Source organism: Cebus imitator, unplaced genomic scaffold (assembly GCF_001604975.1).
Source record: "Cebus imitator isolate Cc_AM_T3 unplaced genomic scaffold, Cebus_imitator-1.0 Scaffold90, whole genome shotgun sequence".
NCBI lineage: Eukaryota > Metazoa > Chordata > Mammalia > Primates > Cebidae > Cebus > Cebus imitator.
Window position 1 is genome coordinate 6,035,054 of NW_016107405.1, and position 20,034 is coordinate 6,055,087.

Here is a 20,034-nt window from a genome sequence, read left to right on the forward strand (position 1 = left end):
TAATAACTTTTTACCTGCTGCTCAACATCTCTCTATACTCTCTTTCCTCTTCCCTCCCTGGCCTCTGGTAACCACTATTTTACTCTACTTTTAAGAGATCTACTTCTTTAGATTACACATATGAGTAAGATCATATGGTCTTCGTCTTTCTGTGCCTGGTCTATTTCACTTTAAAGTAATGTTCCCCAGCTTCATTCATGTTGAGGCAAACATCAGGATTTCATTTTTCTTATGGCCGAATAGTATTTTATTGAGTATATATACCACACTTTATTTATACATCTAGTTGTTGATGGCCACATAGGTTGTTTCCATATCTTGGCTATTGTGAATAGTGTTGCGATAAACATGGAGTAGAGATGCTTCCTCAACATATTGATTCGGATTAGGAATTAATATCCAGCGTATATAAGGAATCTAAACAACTCAATAGAAATAAATAAATAAATAAAAATTAAAATTAAAAAATCTGATTTAAAAAACTGGTAAAAGACTTGAACAGACATTTCTCAAAAAAAAAAAAAAAAAAAAAAGACATACAAATGGCCAACAGGCCCCTGAAAAAAATGCTCAGCATCACTAATCATCAAGAAAATAGAAATCAAATAGAAATAGAATTGCCATATGATTCAACAACCCCACTCCTGGGTGCATATTCAAAGGAAATTAAATTGTTCAACTTCAAATTTTTTTTCAATCTTGTGGGTTTGAAATAGATTCTCATTGTAATTTTAATTTGCATTCCTTAATTCCCTAATGGGGCATATATGTCTTATATGTTATATGGAAATATAATACAGATTTTAAAATATATTATGTAATACAAATGTTTCATATAAGACACTTAACATTTCTTCTGTTGAGACATGCCTGCCAAAGTCTTTTGCTCATTTTTTTTTTCAGTTGATTACTCGTCTTGTTCAATATGAATTTTTAACAAAGATATATTCTGGGTAATTCTTTTCAGATTTAGGTATCAAAACTACCTTTCATAGTTTGTGGCTTGTCTTTTTACTCCTTTTTTTAGTGTCATTTGATGAATTGAGTTCTTAATTATGAGTCAAATTTGCTGATCTTCATATAGACTTTTACTTTTTTCATCTTATTTAAGAAATGTTTCTCCACCTGAAGGCTATAAAATTAAATGGTCTTCTAAAAGTTTTTACCATATTCTTATGTGTATTGAGGTTTTTAATCCATCTCAATTTTTGTGTACAGTACGAGGTGAGGATACAATTTCATTTTTTCATCTATTGTTTTGGCACTATCATTAAATATTCAATTGCTTCCATGGGTGTACAAAGCCTGCTCTGTCACAAGTAGAGGGTTTATATGTTTGTGGTTTATTTCTAGGCTATTTTTTTTCCAACTATGGTACAATATCATGTTAACAACTACTATAGCTTTATAGTAAATCTTTATACTGACAGGGTAATTTTCCCACCTTGCTCTATTTTTCTTCTCTAGGAATGTTTATCTATTCTTTGTCCTTTGTTTTTTCAAATGCACAATGGAGAATAAGCCCATCAATTTCAACAAAAAATCCTATTGAGATTTGGACTTGAATTGCAGTCCAAATTGGATTTGGACTAAATGTAAAAATAATTGACATCTTGGCCAGGCCCAGAGTCTCAGGCCTGTAATCCCAGCATTTTGGGAGGCCAAGGTAGGTGGATCACTTGAGGTCAGGAGTTCAAGACCAACCTGGCCAACATGGTAAAACCTCATCTCTACTAAAAAAACACAGATTAGCTGGGCGTGGTGGCAAGCGCCTGTAATCCCAGCTACTCTGGAGGCTGAGGCAGGAAAATTGCTGGAACCCTGGAGGTGGAAATTGCAGTAGGCCGAGATCAAGCCATTGTACTCCAGCCTGGGCGACAGAGTGAGGCTTGATCTAAAAAAAAAATAAATAAATAAATTGACATATTGATTATGCTGAGTCTTCCTATTCAAGTGAATTACATTCATTTTTCCATCTATTTATATATTTTATATTAGTCAATAAAATTTTACAATTTTGTACCAAAATATAAAGTACCTAGAAAAAAATGGTACAAAATTGTACAAAATTATACCAGTTTTTCTAGGTATTTTCTGTTTTGTTGCTATTGTGAATGATGTGCTTTTTAAAATTATATTTTTTTACTGATTACTGTCGATGTATAGGAAATACATGTGACTATAATACATTCATTTTTATTTAGTAAACCTTGCCACTCTCTATAGCTGTAATGATATAGTTGTAATTTTCTTTGGAATTTCTTCATTGTTACATGCCTTTCATTTCTTATACCTTTTTCTTCCTTTTTACTTTTCTCTATCTGTACTGGCCAAGACCTCCAGTATAATGTTCAACAAGAGGGGTGACAGTGAGCACTTTGTACTTTTCCTGATCTTAAAATAAACTATTTTGACTGTTCACCATTTAGTATGATTCTTGTGATATGCTTTTTGTAGATGCTTTTTCTAAGGTTAATATAATTCTATTTCCAGTTTGCAAAAATATGATAAAAATTTGCTGAATTTTATTAAATTTGGTCTGCAATGACTTAGATGATGTATGGTTTGTCTTGTCTAAACCACAAAGGTGGTCAATTACACTGACTGATGTTTTTGAATTTTTATTTATTTATTTATATTTTTAGTGGAGCCTTGCTTTGTTGCCCAGGTTGAAATGCAGTGGCGTGATCTTGGCTCACTGCAACCTCCACCACCCAGGTTCAAACGATTCTCCTTCCTCAGCCTCTAGAGTGGCAGGGACTATAGGCACATGCCACCACACCAAGCTAATTTTTGTATTTTTATAGAGAAAGAGTTTCACTGTGTTGACCAGGCTGGTGTTGAACTCCTGACCTCAAGTGATCCACCTACCTTGGCCTCCCAAAGTGCTTAGATTACAGGTTTGAGCCACTGCACCTGGCATAAATATATTTTAAATTATATATATATTAATCTTTATATTTTTGGTGAGATTTTACATAATTGACACATAGTAAGATTCACACTTTTTAGGTATACAATCCTATGACTTTTGACAAATGCATAGAGTTGGGTAACCACCATCACAATCAAGACAGAGAACCTACATTACCCACTTCGCTTCCCATTATCTTATGGTCACCCTTTATGGTCATATCCAATCTCAATTTAATCCCCTAGAAACGACTGAAATTATGCACTATCTAGCCTTTTGAGTTTGATTTTTTTTTTGCTTAGCATAATATGTTTGAGATTCGTCCATAATCTTGCATATTTAGTAGTATTCTATTATATGAATATAACAATTTATTTACGTACTCCTCAGCTGATGGACATCTATGTGGTCTACAGTTTTTGATGATTACTAATGAAGATACTATAAACACTCAGCTACAAGATTTTAAGTGAACATTAATTTTCATTTTACTTGAGTAAATATCTAGGAGTGGGATTGTTAGGCTGTATAGAAACGGCAACATTGGCTCCATAAAATGAGTTGGGAAATATTTCTTCTTTATTCTGGAACAAATTATGTGTAGTTTGTCATTTTTCTTCTTAAATGTTTAGTAGAGTTCACCAGGAAAACAATCTGGATCTGGATTTTTCTTTCTTGGAAGATTGTCAGCTATGAATTAAATTTCTCTAATTAATATATGACCATTCTGGCTATCTAGTTCTTCTTGAGTGAGTTTTGGTAATTTGTTTCTTTCAAGAAAATGGTACATTTTATCTACATTGTCAAGTTTATCGGTATAGGGTTGCTCTTGCATTCCCTTATTATCCTTTTAATGTCTTTAGGGTTTATAGAGGTTTCTGCTTATTTATTCATCTTATTGGTAGTTTGCATATTCTTTCTTATTTTTGGTTAGTCTAAAAGCTTATAAATTTTATCTTATCAAAGAAAGCTTATTTTCATTGATTTCCTCTATTCCTCTTTTTTCAATTTTATTGATTTCTGCTTTTATCTTTATTTTCTTCTGTTTACTTTGTGTTTCATTGGCTCTTCTATTAGCTTCATAAGATAGAAGCTTATTGATTTGAATCTTTCCTGTTTTCTAATACAAGGTTTTATTGCCATAAAATTTCCTCTAAGTATTATTTTAGAAACTTTCTCTAAGTATTACTTTAGCTGTAACCCACAGCTTTTGATGTGTTGCATTATTTTTTATTCAATTCAAAATATTTTCAAATGTATTTTGAAACTCCTTCTTTAACTCATGGGTAATATAGAATTGTTTTGTTTAATTTCCAAATATTTTGGAATTTTCCAGGTATTTTTGTGTTATTAATTTCCAGTTTAATTTTTAGTTTCATGGTATGTATGATTTAATTTATCTTATACTTGTTAAGATTTATATTATGGTCCAGAATATGGTCTAGTCTGTTGAATATTTCACTTGAAAATAATGCATATTTTGTTATTGTTGGCCAATGTGACTTTTAAATGTTGATTAAGTCAAGTTGGCTGATACTGGTGAGGTCTTCCATATCCTTCCCAAGTTCCTGTCTACTTGGCAATTCCACCCACAATTTTAGAATGATCTGCTTCTCTTTTCAGTTCTATCAAATGCCGCTTTATATATTTTGTAACTAAGTACAGACATATATATCATGGTCGTGGTGAATTAACTCATTCTATGGATTCTTGGTGAATTAACTCTTTTATCATTATGTAATATCCTCTTTGTTCCTTGTCATTTTTTTTGCACTGAAATATACTTCATGTAATATTAATATAGTGACTCTAGCTTTCTTTTGATTAGTTTTATGTTTATATTTTTCTATCATTTTGCTTTTGACTTATCCATGTCATTATATTTAAAGCAGATTTTCTATAGACAGCATATATTTCATCTTCTTAATTAACTCAATGTGTTAATTTTTGTCTTTTAGTTAATGTGTACATACCATTTACATTTATGTAATTATTGAGAAAATGGTAGAACTTAGGTCTACCATTTTTTGTTTGTTTTCTTTATCTTTTTCTTCTGCTATTCATTTTCTGCATTCTTTTGCATAATGTTAACTTTTATTTATTTACTTATTTTTATTATTCCAGTGCAACTTGTCTATTGCTATCTGTGTTTACATTTAATATTTGCTCTAGCAATTGAAACATATATGTTTATATATATATATATATATATATATATATATATTTACTGACTATAAATAGTTAATATCTTGTAAGTTTAATAAGGCATAAGAAACTTAGCACCATGTAGGGCTTTTATCTTTACTCTCTTTATGCTTTAGTTGTCATATGCATTTTATCTATGTATATTGAAACCCCTCCAGGCGATGTTGCAAGTTTTACTTTACACAGTATTAACTATTTTAAACTGATAAGAACAGATACTACACTTGATCTTAGCCAAAAGGCCGAGAAGTGATAGTATTAACTATTTTAAAGAAATTAAAAGTAGAAGAAACACAGTGTATTATATTTACCCAGATATTTACTAAGTTAGTGTTTATTCATTTCTAAAGGCTCATTTTTCCTTAATCATTTTACCTTCAGCCTGAAGAATTTCCTTTAGTAATTATTTTAGAACAGGTTGGCTTTCAACGGATTTTCTTAGTTTTCCTTCATCTGAGACTGTCTTTATTTAGCTTTCATTCCTGAAGGATATTTTTACTGATTATGAAATTCTTGACTGATAGTTCTTTTTCATGTTGCACTTTAAAGATGTTGTTCCACTGTCTTCTAGCTTGTTGTCTAATGAGAAACCCAGTCATTTGAATTGTTATAAATGTAATGTGCAATTTTCTCTGACTGCTTTAAATGTTTTTTTCTTTGTCTTTAGTTTTCAGCAGTTTCATTATTTATAATATTTGGATATGCCTTTATTTGATTTGATCTTGCTTCCAACTTGTTGAAGTTGTTAAGTCTGTAAATTTATGGCTTCTGCCAAAATTTGAGAAGTTTTGGGTGATTTCTCTTCAAATGTTCTGTACCGATTCCTCCTTTGTAACACCTACTCTTTTTCAGGGACTCTAATCATCTGATTGAAATAAAAATAGTTTGAGCCATAGGGGCTGGTGAGACAATATTGTTCCCATATCAAGGGATACAATAATTTCTTCTTTATTCTTCAGATTATTTGACTTTTTATTAATGTATCTTCAAATTCCCTTGCTCTTTCCTTCCTCCTCTCAATTCTACTATTGAGTCCAAGTGACTTTTAAAATTTCAGATACTGTAATTTTCAGGTCTCAAATTTTCATTTTGCTCTTTTTTATATTTCCTAATTCTCTGCTCAGAATTTCTATCTTCCATCAGGAATACATTTAAAGTATATTTCTTTTTAGATGATTTATCCAAAATTTTAATTGTTTCAATTGGGATGGCTGTACAGTGTATCTAGTCTGTCAAATTGCCAGAAAGAGTCCACTTTTTTTTTATTTAATGTTATCTTGCCTGCTATTTTTATGAGTCTTTAGATTAGTGTGCCAAGTAGCAAAATATTACTAGCAGTTTCTTTATATAATAAAAATATATCACATTTGTATATCAACCTGCAATTTATAAGTAGTTTTAATGTTTATCCAAATAACTTTATGAAGGATGGAGGGCAAAAATTATCTCTATATTATAGAAGAGGAAATTGACTCACAGAGGTTTACTTAACTACACCAAGGGAACTCCCTGTGGGACAAAAGAATCTGAACAGCAGTCTTGAGCTCCAGACTTTCACTCTGACATAGGTTACCCAAATGAGAAGAAATCAGAAAAACAATTCTGGTAATAAGGTAAAACAAGGCTCTTTGACATCTCTGAAAATCACACTAGCTCACCAGCAATGGATCCAAACCAAGAAGAAATCCCTGATTTATCTGAAAAATAATTCAGGAGGTCAGTTATTAAGCTAATCAAGGAGGTGCCAGAGAAAAGTGAAGTCCAATTTAAGGAAATAAAAAACATGATACAAGAAATGCAGTGAGAAATCTTCAGTGAAATAGCATAAATAAAAAACAATCAAAACTTCAGAAAATAATGGATGCACTTAAAGAAATCCAAAATTATCTGGAAAGTCTCAGCAACGGAATCGAACAAGGAGAAGAAAAAACTTCAGAGCTCAAAGACAAACTTTTTGAATTAACCCAATCCAGCAAAGACAAAGAAAAAAGAATAAGTGAACAAAGCCTCCAAGAAGTTTGGGATTATGTTAAATGATTAAACCTAAGAATAATTGGTGTTCCTAAAGAAGAGGAGAAATCTAAAATTTGGAAAACATATTTGGGAGAATAATTGAGGAAAGCTTCCCTGGTCTTGCTAGAGACCTAGACATTCAAATACAAGAAGCTCAAAGAACACTGGGAAATTCATCACTAAAAGATCATTGCGTAGGCCCATTGTCCTCAAGTTATCTAAAGTTAAGACCATCTTAGGAACTGTGAGGAAAAAGCACAAGGTAACATATAAAGGAAAACCTATCAGATTAACAGCAGATTTCTCAGCAGAAATCCTACAAGCTAGAAGGGATTGGGCCCTATCTTCAGCTTCCTTAAAAAAAAAAAACAATTAGCAGCCAAGAATTTTGTATCCAGCAAAACTAACCTTCATAAATGAAGAAATGATATAGTCTTTTTCAGTTAAACAAATACTTGGAGAAGTCACTAGTACCAAGCCAGCACTGCAAGAACTGCTAAAAGAAGCTCTAAATCTTGAACCAAATCCTGGAACACACATCAAAACAGTTGCCTCTTTAAAGCATCAATCTCACAGGACTTATAAAACAAAAATGCAATTAAAAAATAAAACAAGTTATACAGGCAACAAATAGCACAATGAATGGACTAGTACCTCACATCTTGATACTAACATTGAATGTAAATGGCCTAAGTGCTGCACTTAAAAAATACAGAATTGCAGAATAGATAAGGATTCACCAACCATCTGCTGCCATCAAGAGATTCATCTAACACATAAGTACTCACATGAACTTAACTTAAAGGGGTGGACAAAGACATTCCATGCAAATGGACAGCAAAAGCAAGTAAGAGTAGCTATTATTATATCACACAAAACAAACTTTAAAGCAACAGATGTTAAAAAAAGACATAGAGACATTATATAATGATAAGAGGTCTTGATCAGCAGGAAAATATCACAATCCTAATTATATATGCACCTAACACTGGAGATCCCAAATTTATAAAACAATTAATACTAGACCTAAGAAATGAGAGAGACAGTAACACAGTAATAGTGGGAAACTTCAATACTCCAATGAAAGCACTAGATAGGTCACCAAGGCAGAAAGTCAAAAAAGACACAATGGATTTAAACTATACCCTGGAACAAATGGACTTAACAGATATTTACAGAACACTACCCAACAACTGCAGAATCTACATTCTATTCAACAGCACATGGAACTTCCTCCAAGTTAGGCCACATGATAGGCCACAGGACAAGCCTCAATATATTTAAGAAAATTGAAATGATATCCAGCACCCTCTCATACGACAGTGGAATAAAACTGGAAATCAACTCCAAAAGGAACCTTCAAACTGATGCAAATACATGGAAATTAAATAACCTGTTCCTGAATGATGTAATCAAGATGGACATTAAAAAATTCTTTGAACTGAAAAACAATGTGGCTCAACCTATCAAAACCTATGGGATACAGCAAAGACAGTGCTAAAAGGAAAGTTCACAGCTCTAAATGCCTACATTAAAAAGTCTGAAAGAACACAGACAATCTAAGGTCACACCTCAAGGAACTAGAAAAACAAGAACATACCAAACCCAAACCCAGCAGAAGAAAGGAAATAACCAAGATCAGAGCAAAACTAAATGAAATTCTAGCAACAACAAAAGATAAATGACACAAAAAATCTGGTTCTTTGAAAAGATAAATAACATTGATAGATCATTAGCAAGATTAACCAAGAAAAAAAAGAGAGAAAATCCAAATAAGCTCAATTGGAAACAAAATGGGAGCTATTACAACTGACACCACAGAAATACAAAAGATCATTCAAGGCTACTATGAACACCTGTGTGTGCAAAAACTAGAAAACCTACAGGAGATGAATAAATTCCTGGAAAGATACAACCCTTCTAACTTATATCAGGAAGACACATATACCCCAAACAGACCAATAACAAGCATTGAGATTTAAGTGGCAAGTTAAAAAGTTACCAACAAAAAGAAGTCCAGGACCAGATAGATTCACACAGAATTCTACCAGACATTCAAATAAAAATTGGTACCAATGCTATTGACACTATTACACAAGATAGATAAAGAGGGAATCCTCCCTAAATAATACTGTGAAACCAATACTATCCTAATCCCCAAACCAAGAAAGGACATAACCAAAACAGAAACCCACAGACCAATATCTCTGATCTACATGGATGCAAAAATCCTTAACAAAACACTAGCTAACTGAATCCAACAACATATCAAATAGATAATTCACCATGATCATATGGGTTTCATACCAGGGCTGTAGGAATGGTTTAACATATGCGAGTCAATAAATGTAATACACCAAATAAACAGAATCAGAAACAAAAACCACAAAATCATTCCCATAGATGTAGAAAAAGCATTCAAAAAAATCCAGCATTCCTTCATGATTAAAACCTTTGACAAAATCAGCATACAAGGGATATACCTCAATGTAATAAAGTCATCTATAAAAAATACACAGCCATCATAATTCTGAATGGGGAAAAGGTGAAAGCATTCCCTCTAAGAACTGGGACAAGACAAGTATGCCCACTCTCAGCACCCCTGTTCAACATCGTACTGGAAGTTCAGTAGCCATTGCCTACCATATTAAATAGCACAGTACTAAAACATATTAGGGTGGCTCTGCTCTTAGAACTAAAAGAGCTCCTTAAGAACCACCTCTCTTTCTGCGTGATGCTTTCATTACTGTACACTTCTGATTTCTCAGTGTGCCTGGGCACATGGCTGCTAGCTTCTCTAGAATCACGCATTTTCAGCTTCATCACAGAGGAGAGAACTCTTCATCCTCCCATCAAGACCCCTGTGACTACTCCAATTCCCATTCAAAAAATATTTGGGAAGAAACTCTGACTGTGCCCATTTTCAGGTCAATCAGATGGCTCATTAATGAGGCCTGGTAACACAATTGGTCTAGTCTAGGACAGAGTGGGGTTCTGTGACTGATAGCTTCAAAAAAAAAAAGTCCTTATTTAGAGTGGAGAAGGAAGAGCTCCCCAAAAGATGCAGGGTTTCTGTAACAAGAAGAAGAGGAAAAGAGGTACTGGGAACTCTGAAACAATAAATGTATACATTCTCCCATGCCCAAGGAAGAATAAAAATGGCTGTTTATGCAGGTACTATGACTACTGTTGGATGAACTGAAAACTCAGATACAGATACTAGTATATCTGCTTGCTATGTAAATATTCAATGAGCAAGCTTGGAATTTCTAGAAAATGAAAATGACAGCTTCATTTAACAACTAATTCCTTAATCAGCATATTTCTCACACTTATTTTTGTGTTTTTGGTTAAAAAATAATCAGGATGCATAATACATTGATTTGGTAGTTTAATTTTAAATCATAAAATGTGTTCCTAACCAGAAATGAATGTGTGGAATGTCAGAAGAAAAAAATGTCAGGGATCAATAGTATTTTTAAGAATACAGTCATGGTGATTATTTTATAAAAATGAAAAGATAACAGAATCCCATAAAACCCTGATAAGCAACAGACCCTACTGATTCCAGGACCTTGCCAATTACTGTCAGTTTGCAAAAGCCTTCCTGGAAAGATTGACTGATATAAGTGTAACTGTGGATCTTTTTCTCAGATCAAGACACAGAGCAGAGGCTTCTCTGGCTGCTGTGGCAGGTGATCATTTAAGGTTAAGGATGATTATTGTTTATCTTAGTCTACTGGGACCCATCAGTAGCTTTCAACACTATGAATGTATGATGCTAATGTTCCTTTTAAATGTTCTGGCTAATGTAAAGGTGACAGCTTTCTCCAGGGTAAATTCAATTCTGTCTAACACACTGTCGCTGAAGATGTTCCTATGTTTGGCCTAAATTGGTACTGATTATAGGATTGTTGTGAGAATCAGTGTAGTTGAAAAAAATATCTTTTACAGTTTTGTGCTTGAGTTCTTCCTGTCCCTTCCATGTGGTGCTGGAAAGTCAAAAGACACGCTGTCCACTACAATGCCCTCTTCATCACAAAATCATCATTTTTCTAAGTTCAATGTGCATCACAGTCAAGTAGGTACTTAAAAATGTATCTCAGATGGCCCTACCGCTGGAGACATTTAGTATATTTGGGGAGGGACTTAGGGAGATTGATGTTTTTTAAGCCCTGTAGGTAATTCAAATATACACACTTTTAAACTCAACTTAAACTTCAGTTGTGTCACTGTCTTTAATTCTCCATTCTGATCTTTTATGGAGGAGTGAAATAAAATAACATTAAATGATAGTTCCCTTATATCAGCTCCTTCTCAAAAATTTTTAAATCCAGAGGTAACCAGGAAGGAAAGAGTCTGGAGAAGCTCCCGGTGTCTGTGAACCTCTTGAGATGGTATGCAACGTTTTATATACCTGTGCACTTTTTAAGGGAAATATATTCATAGCTTTTATCAGATTCTTCAAATTCTCAAGTTCTAAACAGATACATTAATAACTCCTCACTGACCACCTAGTTACGTATAAATGCCTCAACTTGGTATTTAAGACATGCAGAACACTATTTTAAATCCACTGTCTCATTTTTCTCTCGCTTCTCTGCATGTGCTCTAATTTCCGGTCAAAGAGATTATTCACCGTTCCCTGAGTATGCTACTATTTCTGCACCTTTGCCCAAGCAGTTCCTTCTACCTGAAATGCCCCATCTTATTGAAATTCACATCCTCCATTAATCATTTTAAAAATCATTTCACCTATTTAAAAGAGACACCAACACTGGTTATAATTGCTTTCTCTTCAAAGACCCTAAAACATTTTGTTTGAATCTGTTTTGTTTGTTGGTTTGTTTTAAGACAGAGTCTCACTCTGACACCCAGGCTGGAGTACAGTGATGTGATCTCAGTTCACTGCAATCTCCACTTTCCAGGCTCAAGCGATTCTCCTGCCTCAGCCTCCCAAGTAGCTGGTACTATAGGTGCGTACCACCACATCCAGCTAATTTTTGTATTTTTTGGAGAGACAAGATTTCATCATGTTGGCCAGGATGGTCTTGAACTCCTGACCTCAAGTAATCTGCCCGCTTCGTCCTCCCAAAGTGCTGGGATTACTGGTGTGAGTCACTGTGCCTGACCTGAATTTTTTTTTTAATTTTTTAAAAAATTAGAGTTACTTGCTTCTTATTTTATACATCTACGTATTGAAGAATTGTTTCTTAATTTTTCTCTGTAACCACTTTTACTTCCAGTCCTACACTTAGCATAGTGCCTTCTACATAAGATACTAAATAAATATTTCTTAAGTTAAACTAAACAAAGTAGTCACTGTTGGCTGTTATATACTTAATTAGCAAAACATTTTTTAAAATCTTATTTAGTAACAAACTATAGAAATGATCCCTGAAAGTCCCGAGGCGGGCAGATCACAAGGTCAAGAGATCGAGACCATCCTGGCCAACATGGTGAAACCCCAACTCTACTAAAAAAATACAAAAATTAGCCAGGCGTGGTGGCACGTGCCTGTGGTCCCAGCTACTCAGGAGGCTGAGGTGTTAAGAATCACTTGAACCCAGGAGGCGGAGGTTGCAGTGAGCCGAGATCGCACCACTGCACTCCAGACCAGCGCCTGGCAGCAGAGCAAGACTCCGTCTCAAAAAAATAAAATAAAATAAAATAAAATCTTATTTAGGAACTAAGGGCAGAATATGTGTGTTTTTTTAGTATATCCTCAACGGTAGGAAAATCATTGCCCTTTGGAAGTGAGTAGATTCATATCAAAAACTAAAAAATTCATGTAAAACCAAGTCTATTGCAGTTATAAATAAATATCAATGTGAGACTGATATTTATATGTTTTCAAATTACTTGCTCCAAGCAGTTAAAACAAGAGTTACATAAGCCTGTAACAGCAGAAGGTAAAAATTTTTAAGGTCAGATTTATTGTGGTATACTGTACAGACAGTAAGGTATACCCTTTTTAGGTATACAGTTCTATAAGTTTTGACCAACTTATACAAGTGTATAACTACCATCATGGTCAAAATATAGACTATGTTCATCATCCTCAATAGATTCCTTGCACCCCTCTGTGGAGAGTCGTTTCCCTCCTCTCTGAGCCCCTAACAACCACTAATCTCTTTTCTTGCACTATAATTGTTCTAGCTTTCTCCAGATTAAATGCATACTGTTACCTTAATGGAATCATACAGTATGTTGTAAGTGACCCTGTCTTCTTTTACTTAGCAAAATGCTTTTGAGATCCAAGATGACTTCTGAAAAGAGGAAATCACTCTTTTGTGTACATTCTAGAATGTTATTGAAAAATTGCATGAGGGAACCCCACACACATTTTCTACTATGTGATGACTTTTTAGTTTCCTAGGGTTGCTGTAAAAAAATTGCCGCAGGCTTGGTGGTTCTAGACAACAAACATTTACACTGTCACAATTATAAAAGCAAGAAGTCTGAGATCAAAATGTCAGTAAGGCTGATCCCCCAAAGGCTCTAGGAAGAGGCTCCAATTCTTTGCCTCTTCCAGCTTCTGGTGGCTGTTGGCATTCCTGGGTTTGTGGTGCCCTCATCTACTTTGTCTCCATCTTCACATGCTCTCTTCCTCTTTTCTCTCTTATGTGTGTCTCTTATAAGGACATTTGTCAATAAATTTAGATCCCATCTGGAGAACCAGGTAGATGTTAGTTACATCTGCAAAAACACTTTTTCCAAATAAAATCACATTCCCAGACTTCAGGTATTATGGTATGGGTATAACTTTTGGGGAGCCACTGTTTAACCCCAAACTACACTATACTCTCTGGCCCCCTCCAAATTTACATCTTTCCTATACACAAAATCCATTCATCTCATCCCAATACCTTCAAATGTCTTGACCCATTACAGCATCTACTTTAGGTTCAAAATCCTATCTAATTATCATCAGCTCAAAAAGTTCCAAATGTCATCATCTAAATCCTCCAGTCAGGTATGGGTGAGACTCTAAGTATTATTGATCTAGACGCAAAATTCCTAACCATCGGTGGACTTGTGAAACTAGGACACAAATTACCTGCTTCCAAAATACATTGGTGGGGCAGGCATAGAATAGACATTCCCATTTCAAAAGGGAGAAAATAGAAAGAATAAAGGGGGTAATTGACCCTAAGCAAGTTTGAAATCCAGCAAGGCAAGTTCTGATCCATTTCTGTGGCTCAAGGCTCTGTCTTCTGGGCCTTCAGGAGCTCTGAAGATGTCTGTGCCTGCAGCTCTGGTCTTTGATTCTACATCTCTAGCCTCTGCCTCTGCACTCAGGATGCTGCATTCAAGAGTCATCATTCCTTTTTTTTTTTTTTGAAGGATTCATGTTTAAACAAAGTTAAACTGAGTTGCTCTATCAACTCATTTCCTGAGTACAGAATTTTAAAAGGCGAACAGCCCTGTTTCATTTGCCTTACCTCTGTTCCTGTCCATCCATGCGGGCAGGGGTTCTGCTTATACAACAGTATCAAAACCTTGTGGGTCTCTTGTGTATGTTACAGAGATATACACTATTAGAGAGTAGGGTATTCTGCAGATCTTTCCTGGATAATCCTATTTCTATTCCTGGCTCTTTCTGAATGATTGAGTGGATTCATGAGTCACACACCTAATCTCTTCAGCAAAAGGTTGTCCAGCCAAACTTGGAATTCTCTCCATAGCATGCATTCTCAATAGTGAATTTCCTAATTTTAGCAACCTTTGCAATCTGAATAGGCTGAGCACCTCTCAAATCACCAAGTGCCGGTTCCTTTTTGCTTAATACTTCCTGCCTCAAATTTCTCTTTCCTCACACATGTTACTAAAAGCTGCAAGGAGAAACAAGGTCCTATTGTCAACACTTTTCTTGGACATCTCAGTTCAATTTCCAAATTCATCACATACAAGTTATGCTTCCCACACAAATGTAGAACACAATTCAGACTTAGTTTCTCCCACTGTATAGGAAAAATTTCTTTTCCTCCAGCTTTTAATCATATATTCTTCATTTCTGACTGAGTTTTCACTAGCAGTGCCTTTAATGTCCATATTTTTTACCAATATTCTGTTCATGATTGTATATGTATTCTCTAAGACGATAAAAGCTTTCTCTACAATGTTCTTCACTTCCTTCTGAGCCTCACCACTGTCATCTTTGAAATCCATATTTCTATCAATAGTCTGTTCAACATAATCTAGTTTTTTTTTCTTTTCTTTTTTTCTTTTTTTTTTTCAGACAGGGTCTCACTTTGTTGCCCAAGCTAGAGTGCAGTGGCCAGATCTCAGTTCACTGCAAACTTCACTTCCCAGTTTCAAGAGATTCTCCCACCTCAGCCTCTCAAGTAGCTGGGACTATAGGCATGCACCACCACACCAGCTAATTTTCTATTATTTGATAGAGATAGGGTTTCACCATGTTGGCCAGGCTTGTCTTGGAACTCCTGACCTCAAGTGATCTGCCTGCCTCAGGCTCCCAAAGTGCTGGGATTACAGGCATAAGCTGCTGCACCTGACCATTCTAGGTTTTTTCCTATCATGGTCCTCAAAATTCTTCCAGCTTCTACCCAGAGGCACTTCCACAATTTTAGGTATTTTTTTGGAGAGAAAAACTGAAACCTAAAAAACCCTATAAAACCTCTACATACTAAAATTAAACACAACTGTTGATCAAATCTTGTATCAATCTATTGACAATTAAACAACACCATGTTTTTCTTAACCAAGTTTAAACATACTCAGATAATTATTATTCAAAGTATTTGTTCCTTTGAAATAAATTCTTAAAGAGTGCTCAAATCCTCAACAAATAAACTAGACTTTTTACCAATCAAAAATTATTAATGACATCTCCAAATTTCCTCAAGAAAAACAGATTTCAACTTTTTTTTCCCAGCAGACAAACTTTGAGAGACACTGAGTTCAATGTGGCACCCACATGAATAAAGACATTTTTTGATAACAAGGACATTATAATAAAATATCCCTCATACCTCCACTTCTTAATATAAAATTTCTCCTTTGGAATTAATGGTGCTTTATTCTCTCGAATTTAGATTTAATGATCATCTAAATTAGATGTAGCTATAATCTTTAAAATGATTGCATAAACATAAGGAAGTAGTTTAAAGCTCTCAGAAACATAAGTTATAATAATATATATATTTTATCAGGCTACAGGAAATGTTGTATCAATTGAAACACCAAAACCCTACTTTTTCTTCTTTTATGTGTGTGTGTGTGTGTGTGTGTGTGTGTGTGTGTTTCTTCCCTCCCTTATCATCTAACATAAGATATATTAATAAGTTAACTTTACATCACTGTACTTAAGTAACAGGATATCAGTGAGAAAGGTGAATGAATATCTCCCAAGGAATTTGCATTCTCTTCTGGAAAAAGATTATTACGTTTTCAGTTTTACGTAGGATAGTTTTATCATGTTAAGTGGAAAAACGACTTTGTTATTACCTTTACGTGAAGGTTAGGTATGGTTTAAGGCGATGTGTATGGGTGCTGAGATGACAAGGGGTGCATTGTGAAGGACACTTTTATTTTTGGAGACGGAGTCTTGCTCTGTCACCCAGGCTGGAGTGCAGTGGCATGATCTCAGTTCACTGCAACCTCCGTCTCCTGGGCTCAAGTGATTCTCCTGTCTCAGCCTCCCCAGTAGCTGGGATTACAGGTGTGCACCACCACGTCTGGCTAATTTTTTTTTTTTTTTTTTTTGAGACGGAGTTTTGCTCTTGTTACCCAAGCTGGAGTGCAATGGCGCGATCTCGGCTCACCGCAACCTCCGCCTCCTCGGTTCAGGCAATTCTCCTGCCTCAGCCTCCTGAGTAGCTGGGATTACAGGCACGCGCCACCATACCCAGCTAATTTTTTGTATTTTTAGTAGAGACAGGGTTTCGCCATGTTAGCCAGGCTGGTCTTGAGCGCCTGACCTCAGGTAATCTGCCCTTCCGGGCCTAAGTGCTGGGATTACAGGTGTGAGCCACTGCGCCCAGCTGAAGGACACGTTGGTGTGTCAGCTTGGCTACGCTGTAATACTCAGCTCTTCAATCAAACATTAAATGAGGTGTTTTTGTGAAGGTATGCTGTAGATGTGATTGATATGTATAATCAGCTGATTTTAAGTAAAGTATATTATCCTTAATAGTTAATGCAGTCCTGATGCAGTCAGTTAAAAGGCCTTAAGAGCAGAACTGAGGCTTCCCTGAGGAGGAAGAAATTCCACCTGTGGACTGCAGCATAAGCCCATGCTCGAGTTCCCAGCCTCCTTTCCTAAAGGTCTGCCTTATACATTTTAGTTACATTCTTTCCTTGCCACCACTTGCTCTTGGAGGCTCTTCCATAGCCTTCCAGCTTCCTTCATGTCTCCCGTTTAGTTTTAAGGGTTTCACCACAACTCAGAATAAGAAACGAACAGGGGATAACAAATGTAACTAACATATTTGACATTCTCCTGAAGGCTGCAAAATCTTAACAATTGTGGCCCTTAACTTAAGGTCCTGGTTTCTTCTGAAACAAGAAGGAATCCTTTAAAGCTTCTATTTATTTGATAGGCGCTCATAAATACCCCTTTTAAGAATCTTTCCCTTCTGTAGGGCCTTCCTTACTAATTTGAATTTGGACCCAAGGCAAACCATGGATTCCTCTTTGTTTTGTGAGGCCAGTCTTCCTTCCTGCCCAGAGATGGCTCAGTCCCTGAAGATTATCTCACATTTTTAGCGGCAGGAAAAAGTATATGAGTTTTAAATAATGTCCGGTTTAATACTGCTAGTAAGTAATATTTTTCTACCTTAATAATATGAATATTCTTAAAAATGTCAAGATCGTAAGCACGTATGTTTACAATACCCAAGCTCATCATCCCTGATTACATTTCAAATGGTTCATTTATTTAGGATGACTGAAAGGAATTTTTGAAAATGAATGCTGTTGGTATTATGAGTACTCAGGCAGTAGGCTGATTAAAATGACCCTGGAGAGAATGGTCAAAATTTGCTTTATTCTCCATCTATCAAGATAGATACTTTTATGGCAAAGAAACAGTCAGGAAGACATTGTTAAAAAGAACATCTGGCTGGGTGTGGTGGCTCATGCCTATAATCCCATCACTTTGGGAGGCCAAGGTGGATGGATCACCTGAGGTTAGGGGTTCGAGACCAGCCTGGCCCACATGACAAAACTCCATCTCTACTAAAAATACAAAAAATTCGACCAGGTGCAGTGGCTCATGCCTGTCATCCCAGTACGTTGGGAGGCCCGGGCTGGAGGATCACGAGGTCAGAAGATGAAGACTATCCAGCCCAATACAGTGAAACCTCATCTCTACTAAAAGTACAAAAATTAGCCAGGCATGGCAGTGGGCACCTGTAAAACCAGCTACTCAGGCTGCTGAAGCAAGGAGAATCGCTTAAACCTGGGAGGAAGAGGTTGCAGTGAGCTAAGATTGTACAATTGCACTCCAGCCTGGGCAACAAGAGTAAAACTCCTTCTCAAAAAAAAAAAAAAGAACATCCTACCTTTTCATGATATCCTTACTATACAGATCTCAAAGCTTTTGCAAACAAAAATTTAGTGTAGTACTTCAGACCAATGGGAATAAACATGTTCAGATTTGGTCTTTATGGTCCCTACTGAAGCTCATGAACACAAGAGTGCACAATTATCCAATGAACCCAGGGCCTCTGTAATATAGGCAAATTAAATAAGTCAGACAATGTCAATATTTCTGATTCAATTTTTCTATGTAAACTCTGAAAATGAGCTACCGTGTCCACGATGATTGTCCCGGATATAATGACTATCAGCTATGTGGTCACAGACATGGTATATTGTGCAATGGAAGAAAAAAAAGATACTACATGCTAAAAAATGCAAGTTTCTATTTTTAAGTCTCATGACTGCCCCTAAATCCCTTGCCTCATTTCCTTCTAACAGCTGTCTTCAAGAAATTGGAGAATTAGAGAAAATATGTGTCCAGGAAAAAAAATAAAGGCTAAGATTTTCAGTTGCTTCTCTGGGAATTATGTGCATCAGAGTTCCTTCATGTAGAAGGTCTATTCTCTAAATTTTAAAATTATATACATTGTTCAGGGTCATGAAACATTCTACGTAACTTGATTTTGCAGCTATGATAATAATAATCAATACTTCTCAAATCTTAAAGAAATTTTGAGCAGGTACTTATGAATATCTAAGTTTTATGGATCAGCACATGTGCACAGAGTTCTCTGTTAATAACAAACTAAAAATCAATTTGTTTAGTCACTCATCAGGTGTTTTTCCCTTACTAGCTTTCTGGCCTTGGGCAAATCACATAAACCCCATGGTTCTGAGTTTTCTCATTTATAAAACAAAGAGAATAATAAAATATGTAACTCAGAGGAATGTGTGGAATTCACTCACTTTGCAGAATGCCCAGTGTGTTGTTGGTACTTTTAGTTTGTGTCACTGCTGTCACTGTGGTTGACAGTATAGTTCACCCCCATATGCAAGTAATCTCTAGGCATAGGGCATGGAAAGAATAAATCACCCATGGCCCTTTCTCTTGAGAGACTCCTTGTCTTATGGGAGAAAGGCATATAGGCAAATACTTGCATTTCATTGCTATACTTACAGAAATCAAGGCCCAATGTATTGAGTATCATGGCAACCCAGAGAAGAGAGTGTTGACTTTTTCTGGAATTATGAGAAAATGCTTGGAAGGATAGCTGCTAAGCCTTGAATGGTGGAAGAAACCATCTAAGTCAAACTAGATGTATAGGAAATTTTTGTATGTAAGGACACATCATCTGAGAGATGTGAATGAAGATGGCTCATGTGTAGCATAACTAGTTACTCAGGAGGGCTGTGGCATAGAGAACATGTTAGCGTTGGTTGGAAACAAAATATAT

At 35.5% G+C, this 20,034-nt stretch overlaps 1 pseudogene; it reads right to left on the reverse strand.

The window, feature by feature from the left end:
- Nucleotides 1–5,275: 5,275 nt before the first annotated feature.
- On the reverse strand, nucleotides 5,276–5,373 carry LOC119472231 (annotated as a pseudogene).
- Nucleotides 5,374–20,034: the final 14,661 nt, after the last annotated feature.